Source organism: Haemaphysalis longicornis, unplaced genomic scaffold (genome assembly GCF_048455015.1).
Source record: "Haemaphysalis longicornis isolate Haplotype H1 unplaced genomic scaffold, Haemaphysalis longicornis Haplotype H1 scaffold_13, whole genome shotgun sequence".
In the NCBI taxonomy this organism is placed as follows: domain Eukaryota; kingdom Metazoa; phylum Arthropoda; class Arachnida; order Ixodida; family Ixodidae; genus Haemaphysalis; species Haemaphysalis longicornis.
In genome coordinates, this window is record NW_027526233.1 from 91,138,542 (window position 1) to 91,156,806 (window position 18,265).

Consider the following 18,265-nt stretch of genomic DNA (forward strand, 5'->3'; position numbering starts at 1 on the left):
CTTTTTTTTTCTTATCTTCGGTCTTCTGTTTCTTCGGGACTTTGCCTTTGTTTCGACTTTTGATCTCTGTTTCTTCATGATGACTACGTCTGGTGACGAGCCAAAAGTATAACATTTCTGGTAGTTCAGAGTGTGCACTGATTTTTTCGGTGTAGTTTCATTGACATATTGCCTTTGTACCCGATGCACCAGTTGAAACTGTTCACGTTGACATCTTGTTCTGTGTGAACCTCCTCAGGTTCACGCTGTCCAGGTTTAATCACTTTGTCAACACGTCTGGTGGCCTGCTTAGTCGTACATGTGATGATGGTGACGACAGCATTGTCATCTCGCCTATTTCTTTGAAAACAGGATGCGTAGTGTGCAGCAGTGGCGAAGTCGACATAAACGTGTACGTTCATCGAGGAATCCGAGTCTTTACGGGCAGCGCGTTGACACAGTTCGCTCCTTGTAGCACTGATATCTTCTGGTTGTAGCCGCTTCCCTAATATCTCCGTCGTAAGTTTCACTGCGTTAACGTCCTCCTGTCACAGACACACATCGGGAACATGGTCGCGCTTCTGTCACAGCGATCACTCGGTATTGTCGTGTGTAGTTCCTCGCTCTTTTGGTGGTAGCCCACCAATATCTGAATTAACTTCTTCCGTCTTCACAAAATCGTCCTGGATACAGTCTGCAGCACATATTTTGTATCCGCAGGGCGGGTCTCAAGCACTTGAGGGGCGTAGGCTTCGCCAGTAATGCCTTCGGAGGCCGGTTCGTCGTCCGCAATTTTCTCTTCGGGCACGGATGTGGTGGACGTGAATTGCGATGATTTCAAATGATTCTGGCTATCCTTCGGTGGCTGGTGTGGTGTATCCAGTATCATGGCGTCTTCATTTCTGATCGAGAAATGCACCGTTGTCTGGGGTGTCGTCTCAACCGCGTAGTCATTAATAGATGCACATGTCATGGTTGGGGCTGGTGATGCAAGTATGCTTGATGGTTATTGTGGTTCATGAGCGATTACCGAAACGCCCATCGATGTCGTCGAAGCCGTTGGCTTCCTGCAGGTTTCGGTTCCTTCCTCAGGCTCGTTACTCTCTCTTGTAGAACTCGATTCATAATGCGGTAGGTGTTGCCTTCTGTCCTCTTTTGCGAGATGTCGCTACTGATGGGCGAGTGCTTCTTGTCCGTAAAGTCTTCTCTCCCGGAAACAATTAATTCTGTATGCTTCTCTGACGGAATCTAGAGCGTGGTCGTGTTGGCCATCGACACTGGTTCCGCATGCAAGGGCATCCAGCTTCTCGCTGATTGCAGCAAGCGGATGGGCACTGTGCTGGAGCCTTGCTGTCGAAACTGCGGCCTCCACGTCTTTGTTGTGCTCTACAGGAGGCGTTATCTCGGAAATAAGCTTCCGATTGAATTCAAGAAGGCTGTTTGGGCAATCCGGAGCCGGTTCCGCTGTCTCGACGCCTCCTCCTCGCTTCGGCGTGAGCATGGCGGTCGAAGAATTGAATTCTACAGCATGGCTCACCTTGTCGTGTGGCTTGACGTCAGGGGTGTCGGCCCCGTGTGGAAAACGTTCAGGGAGAGAAGGGAGGAGGCCGTCGTCAAAGAAAAGCAGATATTTTTACACAATGTACGAGGAACCGTCTATCACGCAGCCATCTTGACGCCTCGCTTGGTCGTCTTCGTCTTCTTCGTCTCTGTATCTGGTGCGCGCGCTGCTTGCGTCGTCCTCATCGTCGTCAAAAGCTCCAAAGGTGCCTATGCTGCCTTTTCCAATAGGCGCGGGATTTGCTACAGTTCTGAACTCTGAGTGGTGACTCGATTCCAGTAAAACAGGAGCACAAGTGTTCAGGTGTACTCAATGATAAAAATCGAATTTATTCCGCACATAAAACAAGCTAAACACAAACGCCTAAAGACTAGTAAATCTTGAAGATCCGCTCACACTGCTACTATGGTTAAGACAATAAAATACTCCTGTATGTCTATTCCGCCTTCGTGGGGTCTCCGCTAGACTGGGCTGTGTTGTGTACAGGGCGGCTAAGAAAAGAGCGCCAAATATGATCGATTCAATGCTGTACTGAGTGCTTCGCCTTGCCTCGGAGGCTCTCGCACTAGCTCGGAGCAAAGCCTGTACGTCGGATGCCACAAATGAGGCCTAGAATATCAAAGAATGTACATGATATTTCTACATGCTTTTAGGACCTCATCAATAAATTGTCACCCATTTAAACCTGTTCTTATATATTCCTGTCTGAACTCTTTGTGAATAGCCCATCTCTCTCTCCATTTTTCTGCTTACAGTGGGTGAGAAGGCATATGGTCTCACCCTTTCCTTTCTAGACTTGTACCCATGATCATTCAGTGGTATTTTGCCAACATGGAAGCTGGTGCCTCTATGATATCTCTTGCCTGTATTTTCTTGTCTCAGCTGGATAAATATGAATATCCTGCATTTTACACCTATGCCTCAAAAAGTTCAATTACTGGGTCTTGCGGCGCTCACAGAGCTAGCGTATTTGTGAATATTCATCAGCGTAAAAAACATTTTCTCAACATAAGCGTACAATATTTTACGCATCGTGTAGCACAATCTGCAAAAATAAATTCCTAAGTCCGTCATCTATACAGGATTTTTGAGCCTTGAGCGCGAGTTGTAATCACACAGACCCAGAAAAACCACACTGTCAATGCAGTTTTCAAAGCCTTAATGTCGGCATATGCTAACAATTTTCAACTAATCGTGAGCTGGCGCCTAGGCTATGTTGCAATCGCGGCTAAGGAGAAGTTAACTCAAAAGGTGGCCGCGGCTACACTTACAAATACACTGGACATGGCAATACCCTGCACCGACCTCAACTCCCACTTCAGACAAACCGTCGTAAACATTGCAATCCGGCTGGAGTACACGGGTAGAGAACAATTTACACATATCAAAAGCACACTTCCGACTATACACTTCTGACTCAAATCGCCGATTCGTCGAATTTGCCTTAGCTAGATTATATATACCCCGCACGGGGCACCGTGAGCAATCTTGGTTACGGTGTTGGCGACACCGGGTAACCCGACCCCGCATACATAAGCTGGATCCAAACGTGGCGATGTGTTTTAGGTTGAAGTTTACAAACTTCAAACGGTGGCCGTCGGAGCCCAGGTCAAGCTCTGGCGGATGGGCAGGAAGCTCCCGGACCTCTTCAGTTATCAGGGAAAGACTGACGAAGAAATCACCCCGTCTAGCTGCTTTTATACTATGCTTTATGGTATTTTCAACCCCCCCAACCGTGATCGGTCCCTGAGAAGGGGTCGCACCGAAGTATCATTTCCTGCTTTGCCTTCTGTCTTGCTCCAAAGCCAGATAACTACCATCCTTTTTTTCGTCATTGAATCTGTGACAAATCGAAGCCGGTTTTCTCTCAATCTGTATTTCCTGTTTCGAAAGTCCTTGAAGGTATCATCGGCAAAATATACGATGCCAAAATCTCAGAACTGGTGAAGTGCTAGTTGAAGTAAAAACTCAAAAGCAATCTACAATCCTCCTGAAACAAACCCGCATGGCGGATCTGGAGATCAGGGTCACACCCCATCGCAGCCTCAACAGTTGTCAGGGTGTGATCTCTGAGGGGGATCTGATTTCAGAGACCGATGGCGACCTTTCGGAAGGCTTAAGGGATCAGGCGTCATGGCTGCAAAGCGCTTATCTATACGGCGCGATGACAAACAGGTAGCAACTACACACATTATCTTGACCTTCGATTTATCCACCCTTCCATAATCCATAAATGCCGGTTACACACGGTCATTTATAGATTCTGTTCTTGTTCTTTCCGCCCATACATGCCGAACCCACGGCGCTGATTCAAGTGCCAACGGTTCGGACATGGCACAAACTGTTGCTGTGGACGGCTTACCTGTGCTAAGTGAGACCAGCATGACCATCCTCCAGATAGATGTGAATCCGAAACCTTCACCTTTTCCAACTGCCAGGGACGCCATGCAGCGTACTCGCGAAAATGTTAAAAGTTCAAACAGGAGGAGCAGATAATCAAGGTTAAGATCACCGAGAACATCACCTACCCAGATGCACGGAAGAGGTTAGCCTCTTTCCCCCTGTGGAGATACGCCGACACTGCTCGCCGGGAGAGAGCGGCGTCTGGTTTCGCGGCCGGTGACCCAGTACCGCGAGTCGGACTTGGTCCCGTCCCCGCCCCTTCCTGGGATGCCTCGTTGGGCAGCCGAACCCGCCTCCGCACTGCTCGCAGAGCCAGTAGCGGTTGTGGAGACCACCCCGTCTGGCAGGAGTGATGCTGCATCCTCCACTTCCGCTTCACCGTCCCAAACCACACACAAGGGCTCGGAGGAGATAGAGATGGGGGAACCAGCGGCAGATCCAAACCCCACCGCACGGCCAGTGCCATCCGAGGCGTTCCTGAAATCCTCGGCGGTTGCGGCAAAGGAAAAGCGCGCTCCAAAGGGTCCGCGGTCGAAGGATCGTGATCCCTGAGGCGCTCCGAGGACATCCGAAGATGAAATGGACGTCGGACTGTTCTTTTCTGCGGTGCACCGCAAGGAACGCGTCCCGACACCAGAGCCTTCAGACAAGACAAAAAAGACAAGAGTCACAGCCACGAAAGATGACACATAAACCACGCAGTGCAATAGCTCCGAACACTTCATAATATTAAAAGAACACATAGTCCAATGAAACTACAGAGGGCTCCTTAAAAATCTTGATGATGTATACAAAATACTGCATGCTAATCAGCCAAGTGTAATGTGTGTTCCAAGCACACAAATTTTTGGAATAGTTACATGTTCTTCAGAAGGGACAGGGATGGCTGCACACACTTTTCTGGCGGTGTTTACATAGTAGCCGAGAAATCCGTAGCCTACCACCTGTCACTCTGAACACTGTCCTTCAGGCTACAGCAATTCGAACAATGATGTTTAATAGCTTTACAACGGCGTGCTCTATATATATTCCTCCTGATCTCGCAGTTTGGAGCTCTTACTTTGAGGCGCTTGTTGACCACCTTCCCGAACCATACATCTTAACAGACGACCTTAATGCTCACAATTCTGTTTGGGGCTCTTCTCGAACGGATGCCCGGGGTCGCCTGATAGAGAGGTTTCTAACTTCCCCTGGAGCATGCCATTTCAACACTAAACAGCCTACATACCATAACATAGGACACAACACATACTGATAACTTGACTTGGCTATTGGCTCAGCAATTCTCTTTCCTCTTCTCGAGTGGGGTGTGGGCACTGGCCCATATAGCAGTGACCACTTCCCCACCTCACTAACATATATAGGTAAAGGCCCAAGCAGTTATTCTTCTCAAATGAAGCACGAGCTAACTGGAATACATTTAAACAGACATCGAAACTACACTACACAACCATAAGACACCTACACGTAGATGAAGCCGCTCACCTCCTCACGGCGCACATCCTCGACGCCACCAAAATGTCCATTCCCCACCCCTCTGGTGCCCAGCGCAACCAAAGGAGGCCATTGTGGAATGAGGACTGTAGGCGGGCACGAGAGGCCCAGAACAAAGCAGGCCCAGAGCAACGCATGGGGTATCCTTCGTCGATACCACACATCCGGAAACCTCCGGTTGTTCAAAAGGGCAAAGGCGATGGGAAAACGTGTGCGCCGTGAGGCAAAACGAGAGAGTTGGCGCTCATTTATAACATCACTAAAATCCTACACCGACACACGAAAAGTATGGACACAAATACGCAAACTCAAGTGACAACCAACACACCGCCTGCCCGTGGTCCGCACAACATGGGTCACACTCGAAGACCAGGCTGACACACTCGCACAACACTTCCAACACGTGTCTAGCTCAGCACACTACACAAACAGTTTTATGAAACACAAAGTCTCAGCCGAAAAGAAGCCTTTACATGACAGTGACAGATCCACCACATCTTATAACTCCGAGGTTTCGCTTTATGAGCTGAGGGGTGCTCTGAGTACCTGTAAACCCTCAGCTCCAGGCCCAGACAACATCATATATACAATGAAAGAGCACTTACACGCAGACACTCTTGTTACACTCCTTTACCTTTACAAGAAGATATTTCTTTCGCGGCACATTCCAAAATCTTGGAGGGAGACCATAGATGTAGCATTCTTGAAAGCAGAGAAGTATTCTTGCTCTCCTGCTAGCTATCGACCCACTGCCCTGACCAGCTGCCTGTGCAAGCTTCCTGAGAAGATGATCAGCAGAACACGGGTGTACTTCTTGGAGTAGAACGGTCTTTTCGAGAGCTGCCAGGCAGGCTTCATTGTGGGTCAATCCACGAACGACCAACTCGTCGCTCTTGAATCATATATAAAGGAGGCCTTCGTGCATACGCTATTTTGTCTTACGGTGTTTTTCGACATCGAGAAGGCCTATAGCACCGGTTGGCGGTAGGGCATCCTTAGTGATCTGAAGTCAACCGGTGTTGCGGGCAGCATGTTGAACACACTTTGTCATCATGTGTCGGAGAGAACCTTTCGCGGTGGAGTTGGTTGGGCGCTGTCAAAGGATCCTGTGCAAGAAAACGCGTGCCGCAAGGTGGAGTGTTCAGCTGCACTCTCTTTATAGTAAAGATGAACTCTCTTGGAAAGGCATTGCCACCTACAATCTCTTATTCCATGCATGTAGATGACGTTCAGATATCCTTTAAATCGTGTACCCTGTCCACCTGCGAACGTCAGGTGCAGCTATTTGCCAGCTGAGCTGACAAGAATGGCTTTTCTCTTAATCCATTGAAGAGCTCATGTGTTCTGTTCTCCAGGAGGCGTGGGGTCCACCCGGACCCAGACATCACTCTTGCGAATGTGCCGATTCCTGTGAACAAAGATCACAAGTTTTTAGGTATTTTATTCGACGAAAAGCTTACATTCATCCCGCATATCAGACACCTAAAATACAAATGCTTAAAAAGTGAATATTCTTTAGGTCCTCTCACATCAATCTTATCAGGGCGACAAACAACTCCTCCTGCTCCTTTACAAAGCCTTGGTGGGTTCTCGGCTCGACTACGGCAGTGTCGGGCATAGGTCGGCGACAAAAGCAGCACTGAAAATGCTCGACCCAGTGCTGCATCTTGCAACTACTACTGTGTCTTAGCAAAATATAACAAAGACATTTTATTGAAAACAGCCGAAACAGTACTAACAATGATTGAATGAAGAGCCACATGCGGCAAAAGAGAACAAAATCCGCGAAATGTTTATAATGAAGGCACATAAGGGCCCGCGCAGCAAAATATTCAAAATGCTGTTTTGCCGTAGCAGTAGCACTTCTTTAACTTATACCGTATTACTTACATTGAATCTTCGGGCCTCAGTAATGAAACCTCGAAATACTCCATGAGTACTGCATCAAAGGACATTGAGCTACAGTCTATAGTAACGTTTTTTGTGACAGTTCCAAAAGTACACTACTAATAAAAGGGTGTGCTCCGAAAATACTTGCCGCGGGATCAATGTAGCCGAGCGCTTTTTGTAGCCATGTTAGAATCTGCGATATTTTGGTGGCCGACAGAAAAACCGAAAACTCAGCACGTAAAGACGAGGTGTCTCTGATTCGAAGTGGCTGCAGTACGTTTCGATTCAGTAGATCTGGTGGTACACTTCGCAGAAAGACTGTACTGGCCGACACGCAACTGACACCGTTTTTTTTTCAGGGATAATCTTCGCAGTCCTTCGGTCAACGATCCTATAGAGGGTTTTCAGCGAGAACATGTCGTTTCCGCAAGCCCCAGTATTGTGATACGCATTGACATCCACGTAGAAGACATAGCCATGCATTGGTGCCTTCGCGCTGGAAATCAGCGTGCTCTGTAGAGAAAAGGACGAGCCGCCGAGACACCTCCTGATGATTCCTTTAATCGTGTGAACTTCTGACGATCATTATGGGGCACCACAGAGGCAGATCTACTTCTTTTACAACATACTCCCCCAGCGCTACAATGAATCAGCAGAGTCCGCTGCCAAAACTTGTTTAGTCCATGCAGAGGTCCTTTTAGTCCGTGTGAGTCAAACGAGTACGACACGTCGCCCCTTCCATCTCCACCGGTGGTACCGATGTCTTCGCATTGGTGGACCCACGAACTGAACCCCTGCGGCCACAAGAGGCGGTCTTCTGAGGAGACTAGCTGAACTTTTGTCCTTCTTGGCAGCACGTATTACTTGCTGTTTCCGCCTCATACGATTTTTCCTAGTGGCAGCCGGGTACATGTGGGAAATATCGGAAGAAGGCTTCCCTTTCCAGGAGATTATGCGCGTTGAAGTCCTGGGGGCTAATTCAGCTCTGTGCCTTGACATGCGGCGCACTCTACGCTTTTTCGCTGAAAACTGCCGGTGCGAACGGGTATTCTTCCCACCCGCAACATTTAGCTTGCGGCGCCCTTACTTCCGCAGTGGGGTTGAGTTGACATTTAAAGCAGCTTCCTGCTCCTCCATCTTCGCACGTTTCGTCTTGGCAGTTTTTGCTTTGCTAGACTTGTGCACCTTTTTCTTCCAAACCATACATGTTAACCCTGGAGGACAATGAAGGTTGCGCCATAACAAACATTTATTTCAGTCTTTTCTTTCCGCCAAACATTTCTTTCAAGTTATGTGATGACGACACTCCTGACTGTGGCGCGCAGCCAATCACCGCCAAGCAGAACGACCAATGTAACATAGAACAAGGATACCTGAACACGTAGCCTTAGGCCTTTTTGTGATTCAGAGCCGGTAGAATTGCCGATATGCAACTGACGCCACTCTTTGTGCAGGCTACTTTTAGCCGAACAGCTGCATAGGGTGATCAGAATCTGTCCGGAAAAGACAGAAAACCACGAGTGTACTTAAACACGTAGCTGATGCCGACCGCCTTGCGCGCCGGCGCGAGATGGTGGGCACGAGTTCCGCACAGTGGCTTTAGCAAAAAATTATCTCCCGATGTCCAGGCTAGCGCGTGCACTCACGCCGCATGAGGAGCCCCTGCCTTCGTCGTAGTCGTCGTGTAGCTCCCGGTGAGCCACAGGTCCGCAGTGGCGAAGACGATGACGAGGAATCTGTTAAGCCATCTCTTCAATATGCACGCTTGCAGAGGGATAGCGGACCAGCTGATCAAGAAGTGGAGCTCTACCTTGGCGAGGACGCGGTCGAAGGCTGTGCCTTCGGTAGACGAAAACGAAGGCTAGAAAGACGAACGGTAGTGAATAAACTGTTGTACATAACTTAATGATCCGCTTTAGAGTGCCGTCCGAAACGGATTAGCACTGCTGAGCTCCGGCTGCTCCGTGACTTCTGGGATCCGCTGCAAGTCTGGGGGAAGCTCACTCGACCTGCTACTCTGCTTAATCTACAGTCTTGCACCACCACTGCAACCTGCGGCAATTTTTGAAGCATGTTTTTCAAAATCTAACAAAACGAGTGTTCTTCAGCTCCTCCCACAATGCTGTGTACTTCGGCTACGCATTTTTAACGTGCCGATGGGGAACTGCCTAAAAATGATTGCGCCTTTTTTTTCAAATTGGGTGCTAAATTTTTCCTGCTGGTGCTCCTTGCGGGAAATGTGGAAGTAAAGCCCCGTGCTGAGGTTGTGGTGCAAATGATGTTGCTGAGTCATGACAGTGCTACCCCATTAGATTTTGTGTGACGTGTACCAAATGGCCACCCAGCGATAATGCAAAAGGTGATGCTATTAAAACAGGCTTCACAGAGCATGAAGCAAAAAAGCAGAAATTAATAAAATTCCTGGCATCACGCAGTGCCACATTCAGGAGGTCCGTAAATTTTTACCACTGCACGCCAATATTATCAAGAGTATTTTGCAACAATGTTATGAGTTAAAAGTCGTCCGAGATGGAGGACAGAAGACGGAAATAAAATGTAGTTTTATATGATGTAAATGGCACTGGCCAGCTTGGAAATTGGGCTTAGATGAAAAAAGTAATATAAAAATTTGTAATGATAATTTGGTTATTCAGCACAACTAACTACAAAGGGTTACCGAATTTGCGGATTCACTCTAAAGACTAAGCGGCGAAGTCTTCTACATTTGCTTCCTACAAAACAAAGCCACACGTTGTAGCCAACGGAAAAAAGTTGCAAGAAAGAATACAATGTTGGTCAGGACTCCTTCCCTGAGATTCTTATTCCTTACAAACCTCAGTAGGAATGCCAGAAAGTAAAAAGAAGACCGAAATAACAACGTCAACATAACTTTATGCAAGCCTATTTTAATCGAAAACGCAATTAGGTGGAGCTACCCACAGCAAGAGTGCAACCTGTCACGAGGCTGATTTAGTGCCCAATATAAGAAACGCTTAAGTCGTGGACGAACTTGCGGCATCGATTGAGTTTGTAAATGGGCATGTAATATTTCGCATTTTTATCGCGTGTCGCAAAGACCCGTAACGCCTTGGAACAGCCGCTGAAATGCATGTGCGGTCCAATACCAGGCATAATTCGGTTGAAAGAAGTGTTATCTAAACTTAGTTTACCGGACAAGTTTTAGGTTGCTGCCCTGGTGGTTAACGTACCCCCAATCTCTGGTATTTCAATGTTGTATGCTTACTCGAAGTTATCCTAGAAGATTCAGATGAGGTTTTTTTTTTGTTTTTGGCTACTTTATGCACCAACGCTAGGCTGGAGCGGTACTATTTTTCTAGGGAAAACCTGCTACCACGTTAAAATAAAAATAAATACCTTTGTAGACACATTTACGCTACTAAGAAGGTCAACCAGCAAATCTGTGGATGCAAAATGGCTCTGGAATGTGCTAGTTGGTACATCTTCGGTGGGAATCAGCTTGAATAAAACGAACACAAAAGGAAGAGGGAGTAACACGACACACTGCTGACTATCAACTGGAGTTTTACTGAAGGAAACACAGATATATACATACGAAAACACCGAAAATTATAAAAAGCTTGTTCACGTCAGTCAATTAAATGATTAGCGAAGATTACTGCGCAGAAACTCTTTTTCTGTACGTGACAGTGCCACAGACGGCACACTGACGCAGCTATCTCCAGCTTCGTCTATCACCAATGCTTCAACTATCTCTCGTCCGATTCTACTTCTCTTCCGTCCGATAACTGCGATTTTGTTCACGTAGGCTTCGCAGGGGCAGTCCCGAACGTGGGTGGCAAGGTGGCCGGAAGGGGTTCCATGGAGCGAAGCAGCATGCTCTCGGGCCCTGTCGTTCAGGCATCGCCCGGTTTGTCCGATGTAGGCAGACCGGCACTTCAGGAGAATTTTGTAGACGACATTTTTGCTGCAATCTGCGTACCTTGTCTGGTGTTTTTTGTCACACACTGGCAACGCTGCGCACCTGTTAACCTGACGGCACATGCCGTAGGCCTTATTGGGGGCGGAGAATACGACCTTGATGCCATGTTTCTTTCCCACTTTTTTCATGGCATGAGAAAACTCATGTACGTATGGCAGCAATGCCAACCATCTTCTGTCCTCTTTCGTGGGTTGAGGAGGCCGTCTCTTCTCTTTAGCCTTTATCCTTTGCAGGAGCGTTTCGCAGACAGGTTTCAGCCAGTCGCCTACAGAACGCCGGATACCCAAAAAGCTTGCTGAAACCTGTCTGCGAAAGGCTCCTGCAAAGGATAAAGGCTAAAGAGAAGGCACGGCCTCCTCAACCCACTGAAGAGGACAGAAGACGGTTGGCAGTGCTGCCATACGTACATGGGTTTTCTCATGCCATGAAAAAAGTGGGAAAGAAACATGGCATCAAGGTCGTATTCTCCACCCCCAATAAGGCCTACGGCATGTGCCGTCAGGTTAACAGGTGCGCAGCGTTGCCAGTTTGTGACAAAAAACACCAGACAAGGTATGCAGATTGCAGGAAAAATGTCGTCTACAAATTCCCCTGAAGTGCCGGTCCGTTTTCATCGGACAAACCGGCCGATGCCTGAACGACCGGGCCCGAGAGCATGCTGCTTCGCTCCAAGGAACCCCTTCCGGCCACCTTGCCACCCACGTTCGGGACTGCCCCTGCGAAGCCTACGTGAACAAAATCGCAGTTATCGGACGGAAGAGAAGTAGAATCGGACGAGAGATAGTTGAAGCATTGGCGATAGACGAGGCTGGAGATAGCTGCGTCAGTGTGCCGTCTGTGGCACTGTCACGTACCGAAAAAGAGTTTCTGTGCAGTAATCTTCGCTATTCATTTACCTGACTGACGTGAACAAGCTTTTTATAATTTTCGGTGTTTTCGTGTGTATATATCTGTTTCCTTCAGTAAAATTCCAGTTGATAGTCAGCAGTGTGTCGTGTTACTCCCTCTTCCTTTTGTGTTCGTTTTATTCAAGCTGATTCCCACCTGTGGATGTAATATTTCAGCTTTTGTTGTTTTTGCAGCTCGCCAGACATTTGTAAAGTTGGTCGCTATCATGCCGGGTCTGAGCGAACGTCTCGCCTTTTCCGCAACTATAATGCAAAAATAGCTTGGCTGAAGTGCCACAGGACCAAGAGATAGTGCTTTTTTGGAGGAGATTACTCCAGTATAAGTGAGAAACTCTATCGGTATTGACCAGTATTCGATTTCTTGGCCAAACACAAGGACGTCAGAGACCTGTTGAGGCATTTCAAAAATTAAATGCTTGAACTCGAAGGTGATCCTATACCAAGGTTAGATTCTTCAAATCTAAAAAAATCGGAGAACGCCATGGGTAACGTTTCGCATTTGACAGCCAACAAGTTATTGAAAGCAGTTATTGCCATAATTTAAATTAATTAAACGGACTTGTCGTTACCAAAAACTTTTCCACATTACGCAACAATAGGCAAAATAATAAATGAGGCCAGGGCGTATATTTCAAAATCTGAGCAATAGATTGAGAGTTAACACTAAACCTTTTCGACAATATGGTAATTGGGGCAGTTATGACAGTCCGGTTATAAATAAGATTATATGTATTAACTAGAGAGCCGAAGTTTAGGCACGAAAAAATCTAGGTTTTAGTCGTATACAGTGGGAATTGATAACTCCCATTTATTCATTAATAGGCACCAAATATAGTTTCATTTGAGCATATACAGGCAAATGTCACATTTAATTTAGCAGCCTATTTTCCACAAATTTCTGACTTGCAATAAAAACAGCAGACACGTCTTGCGCTGTGGGTAAGTAATTTCATTCTCTTCCTGAAAATTATCAGAGCAAGAATTCCTACTGTAACAAATTTCTTTACGTGAAATACGGGGTGATTCGACAAGAGAACAAAACTTAAAAGCCAGCACAATGCAGGCTCATTCGCGATTATTTGCGGCCTGAAGTTGTAGCGCGTTTCAGTCGAAAAGTGCGTGAAAACAAAAACACTCAACGTCCACACAAGTTGTGCAAGCGTTCCTGTACTTCGGGATGCTCCATTACCTGCTTTTTTTCTAAGATATCAGAATGTTTGCTACACAGAATATTCGGCCGTTTTTTTATTACACAGAATCAAGAAATTTATGTCGGAAAGAATGAGAGATTGTCAATGACGAATGGTTCTATGATCAAGCGGTGCTTTGGAGATAATTGTGGATCTGTCCTGGACCATTGAACTAAGCTCACCATTCTTCTCAGAGTGGCGCCAAAGGTACCAGATGCAGAAAGGCTTCTGGTAATATTGCGAAATGAGCACACTAATGTGCCAAGTCATGTTAATGTGTAGTCTGGTGTAAATATTTTGTCTGCGATGTTTTCGTCGCCTGCAATGCTGTTAGCACCGCCAATGAATGGTAGTTTTCCAGCTTCACTCATTTTTTTAGGGATACTGAAGTGATTTGTAAACATTGCGGGATTACTAGGGCAAATTGTAGTCCGGAGTCCATAAGCCATGTGTCCGCCACTTTGAGTGCGTTTACACGAATTTAATGAGTAGAAAACGCAATTCAAAAATGCTGCCCTCCTGTCTGCATCCTTGCCCTTTTTGTGTGACGCTTTCATGTCACGTCAGGAGCAAATGACTTGGCTTGACTCCGCTACTCCATGGCTCGCCGACCTTTCATCAGAGCCAGTCGGCCCAGCATGCAGTGCTGGCCGCCAACGCGTCGTCGCAGTTCGTTCGCTCAGTTAAAACTAAGCCACCACACGTTTGTGAATGCAAGAATGCGCGTTTCTGTAGTTTGTTAGTTTCTACTGTGAATCAAGCTCGAAGTCCAGGTCACTCCACACAAGTGAGCATGCGACGCTTCCCTGACTGGTACGGCAGTAGGAAAATCTAAGACCACTTGAAGGCGGGAGAAGAGTCAGCGAAGTCAATATAGGTACTAAGAAAGTAAAATCAACTGAAAAATGTACCGCGAAGCGTACAACTAGGCTGAAGGAAGCACTTTTTTGCGCTGGGTGAACACGCGCAACGTTCAGGATCACGACTACGCATTTGCGAATGCTTTTCGGTCTGAGAAATGAAATCGTAGGCGTGAGATATTGTGGAAATTGGGCGGACGCTTACTGCACAACCGCTATACAACAAATAGTCATCTAAGCTGCTTGAATTGCTAAAACTAAATAAAAGTGTAAACAGGATATAGATTATATAATCATATTTCCAACGCCGGCAGTGCTGTCCGGTGACCGAGTTGTCTCGAGCGCTGGCAATTTAATTCGCTAGTTGCAAGTTCGAATCCCCGAGGATACATTCTTTTTTTGTTAGTTGATTTCTTCGTTTTCTGCCTATGTTTTCAAAACTGAGTTCACCGTTTTTTGGCCTTAACGTTAACGATTTCGCAGAACGCGCGCAGACTGACACGGCCGCGTTAGCAAGTTCTCGTTGGCGTGCTCTTGCCATAAGCACCGACTGCTTGTGGGAAGTGGGCACAGGCCAGAATCAGCAGAACCATGACCTGGTGCGAACACGCCTTTTACTATTCAAGGATGAGTGAAGCAAGCTCCAAATATGGGGGAAAAGCGCATGAGATTCGAGCGTCTGCGGTGACGCGGAGGGCCATCATTTACTGGGTAGGCCTCGGCTAATGATTCCTACGATTCCAAGCCGTCCTGGGAGGCTTACCTTGGGCATCTTACAGCCGACAACATGGCAGAACTGCGGAATGACGGTTATTGAGATATGTTGAATGGCCATCCGACGATAACTTCGGATGTCTAGCACGTTGTTTTGCACAACCAAAACCGAAACTTGTTTGAATAATATTCTTGGACATCTTGCAATCCCGGTGAACCTCCTTCCGACGTCACAGCGTTTAGTTGGTGCGGCCTGCGCAGACCGCACATATTAGTTTTTCTTCTTTCGGTCTTTAAAATAATTACCGACTTACCAATCGTATAAATGATGAAAACTGTATTAATTTGAGCCAATCTACCCAGTGCAAGCAAAACCGGGAACTTGACAAATTCACTTCAGTGTCCCTTTACGCTTAGCAATGGGCAACGGTTGGAGAAGCGCTATTGTTATCTTTTGCTTGAAGACACACCTGGAGACCGAAAAAAACTCTTAACTTCAGGAATTTATTCGTTAGCAGAGCAGAACAACCTCCTCAGCTGTTTAAAGTACCGATTAATGCAATAGATAATACGGACAAGTGCACTCACTTCGTACACAATAGTGAGCAATTCTGTTACTATTCTGTTACGAGAGGCATTTCTGTTCTGCAGAAGCTGACGATTAGCGAAGCTTCGAATATAACTCCAATCAGGAATTATGCACTGTATACTGATTATCAACATTACACAGAACGTCAACATTATTGCAACTATATCTCTTGTTGATAGGTTTCCGATTACCCTTGAAGGTTACCCGGCATGGCAAATTTATTTATTTATTTATTTCAGATACTGTCAGTCCTGACGGGTACTGGAGTGGGCAAGTACATCATAAATACCAGTCACACGCACAAAAACTTTATAAGTCACAGTGCAAACGAATGACAAGAAAAAAACTCCAATTGGTTTAGAAATATTTCCAAGTGAATCACAAAGCTATCAGTACTATTTGTTTCCACAAACACTCGCCGGTCAAGGTTATTTAGGTCCACAATAATTTCGACAAGAAAGGAATGCTTAAAAATATCAACCCTTGGAGAATAAGGCGAAATTGCATACGGATGATTGATGCGAGGAATGACTCGGGCGGTTATTTGCAGATATAACTGAGGACGTAAGTTTAGTTTGCGGTTGTATAGTTTGTTAAAGAATTTAAGTCTTGAAATTTCTGTACGCGAGGCCGGTAAACGAAGTTCTGCATAGGAAAGTAGGGCCGTCACCGACTGATTTCTGTGATATGCTGCATAAATAAATCTGGCAGCTATTCGTTGAACTTCCTCAAGCCTATTTATTTGATACTGCCGATGCGGGTCCCAAATTATACTTCCATATTTCAGAGTTGGCCTCACGAACGTTGTGTATGCCATCCGTTTAACCTCCGCAGTTGCATCTCTGAGCCTTCGCCTCAAAATGACGGCTGTCACCACGGAAATACTACAAAAATGACGACATTCTCATTCCTATCAGCTCTGTTTCTCGGTCCTTCGTCCTATACTTTGTTCCCGTAATCGGGCGCGGCTCCGGTGTTGACGTGTTCATGGCTTCACCTTAACACTTTAGTGTCTCAGGTTTCCTCGTATTTTTCCCTTGGCAGGCGTGTATGGCCTTGACTGTCGAATGTGCGCCAATTCGGCGTTGATTACCCTCACTTTGGGTAATCCTGGGTGAATACATGCCCTGGGTGAATACATGCCAACCGTTTTCGCCGTTGGTGTGCGCACACAGCGCGTTTGAAGGACAGAAAAACCTGGTTGTGTGGACAACGGTCACATCAGTGGGATTGGCTGCGGTGTTGCTGTGTTCGGTCGTCTGGCGGCTCTGCTGATGTGGCCAGGTCGAGGTGGCGGTAGGGCGTTCATGGTTTGTACGTCTCGGCTTGTTTGGCATGGCTGGGCGATTATTTTTCTCTTTTTTGCAAACGGGGTGCGACAAACACTCCGAAGCGGGCTTCTAAAAAGAAAAAGTCTTCGGAGGCCACCGACTCGAAAAACCTAAAAAGGAAATATAACACAAAAAGGCATTTTTAGGCGCTAAAAAGCCCATATCGGCCCATATGCCCAAAAATGGGCGCTGCAAAACCCATGTAGCCTAAATAAGAACGTGTAGGCACAATAAACTATTGCTTAAAATGCTTGCCTTCCCTTACTCAATGCTTATATATATTATCGGCTGGATAGACTGAAGGAAAAATATACTTAAGGGGAAAATAGGCATTTTGTCTCACGTTCCGGCCTCTAGTACTACCCAAACTAATAAACAAAACCTAGCAAGTCAGATTTCTTAAAAACTACAATAAATATATCTGTTCGCTAATGCAGTACTTCACGTGTTCATCCTACACCAATCAATAGTAGATTACTAGAAGAATACAAGAGGGTAGCTACAATGGGTCAACAGCGACCATCGTCCTCCATTGCAAGAGCAGTAAAATAATAATAACTATGAGCGTCAGACTGGGAGACGCAATATCTTCAATGTTATTCACACCATCTCTACAAGCGATATTCAGAACATTGAATTGGGAACCGGTGGGCTTAAGGGTTAATAGAGAATACCCCAGTAACCTCAGATTTTCTGGTGACCTTGTCTTGGTAATTAACTCCGTATAACTCAGGATATGTGATTCCAAAACGTGAATACCGTATTGGACAAGCAGAGCGGAATCGCAGGCCTAAAAATATGCTGAAAGCTAAAGTAATGCTTGATAACCTCGGCAGAGCACATCGATGTGAGATAGGTGGCGAGGAAGTGGAAGTGGTAAGCGAATAGATCTACTTAGGCCGAGCACTGACTACGAATACCAACCATGAGGCATAAATAATTAAAGGATAAGCATGGGGTGGAGTGCATTTGGAAGGCATCAGTAGGTAATGAATGTCAGCCTACCATTGTCTCTGAAGAAGAAAGTGTATGAGAGCTGCATCTAATCGGTACTCACCCACGGAGAAGAGCTTTGGTCACTAAAAAGGTTTAACCTAAATTGAGGACGACTCAGCGATGAATGGAACTGAAGATGATAGGTGTAACGTTAAGGTACAAGAAGGCAGTGGAGGGGGTCAGAAAGCAAACGCGTGAGAACGACATACCGGTACAAATCAATAAGTCGGTGTGGGCAGGGCATGTAATGCGAAGGAAAGATAACCGTTTGTCAATAAAGGTAACAGAGTGGATCCCTAGAGAAGGCAAGTGTTTCAGGGGGCGGCAGAAAGTTAGATGGGCCGATGACATCGAGACGTTTGCGGGGATAAATTGGTCACATTTATCAC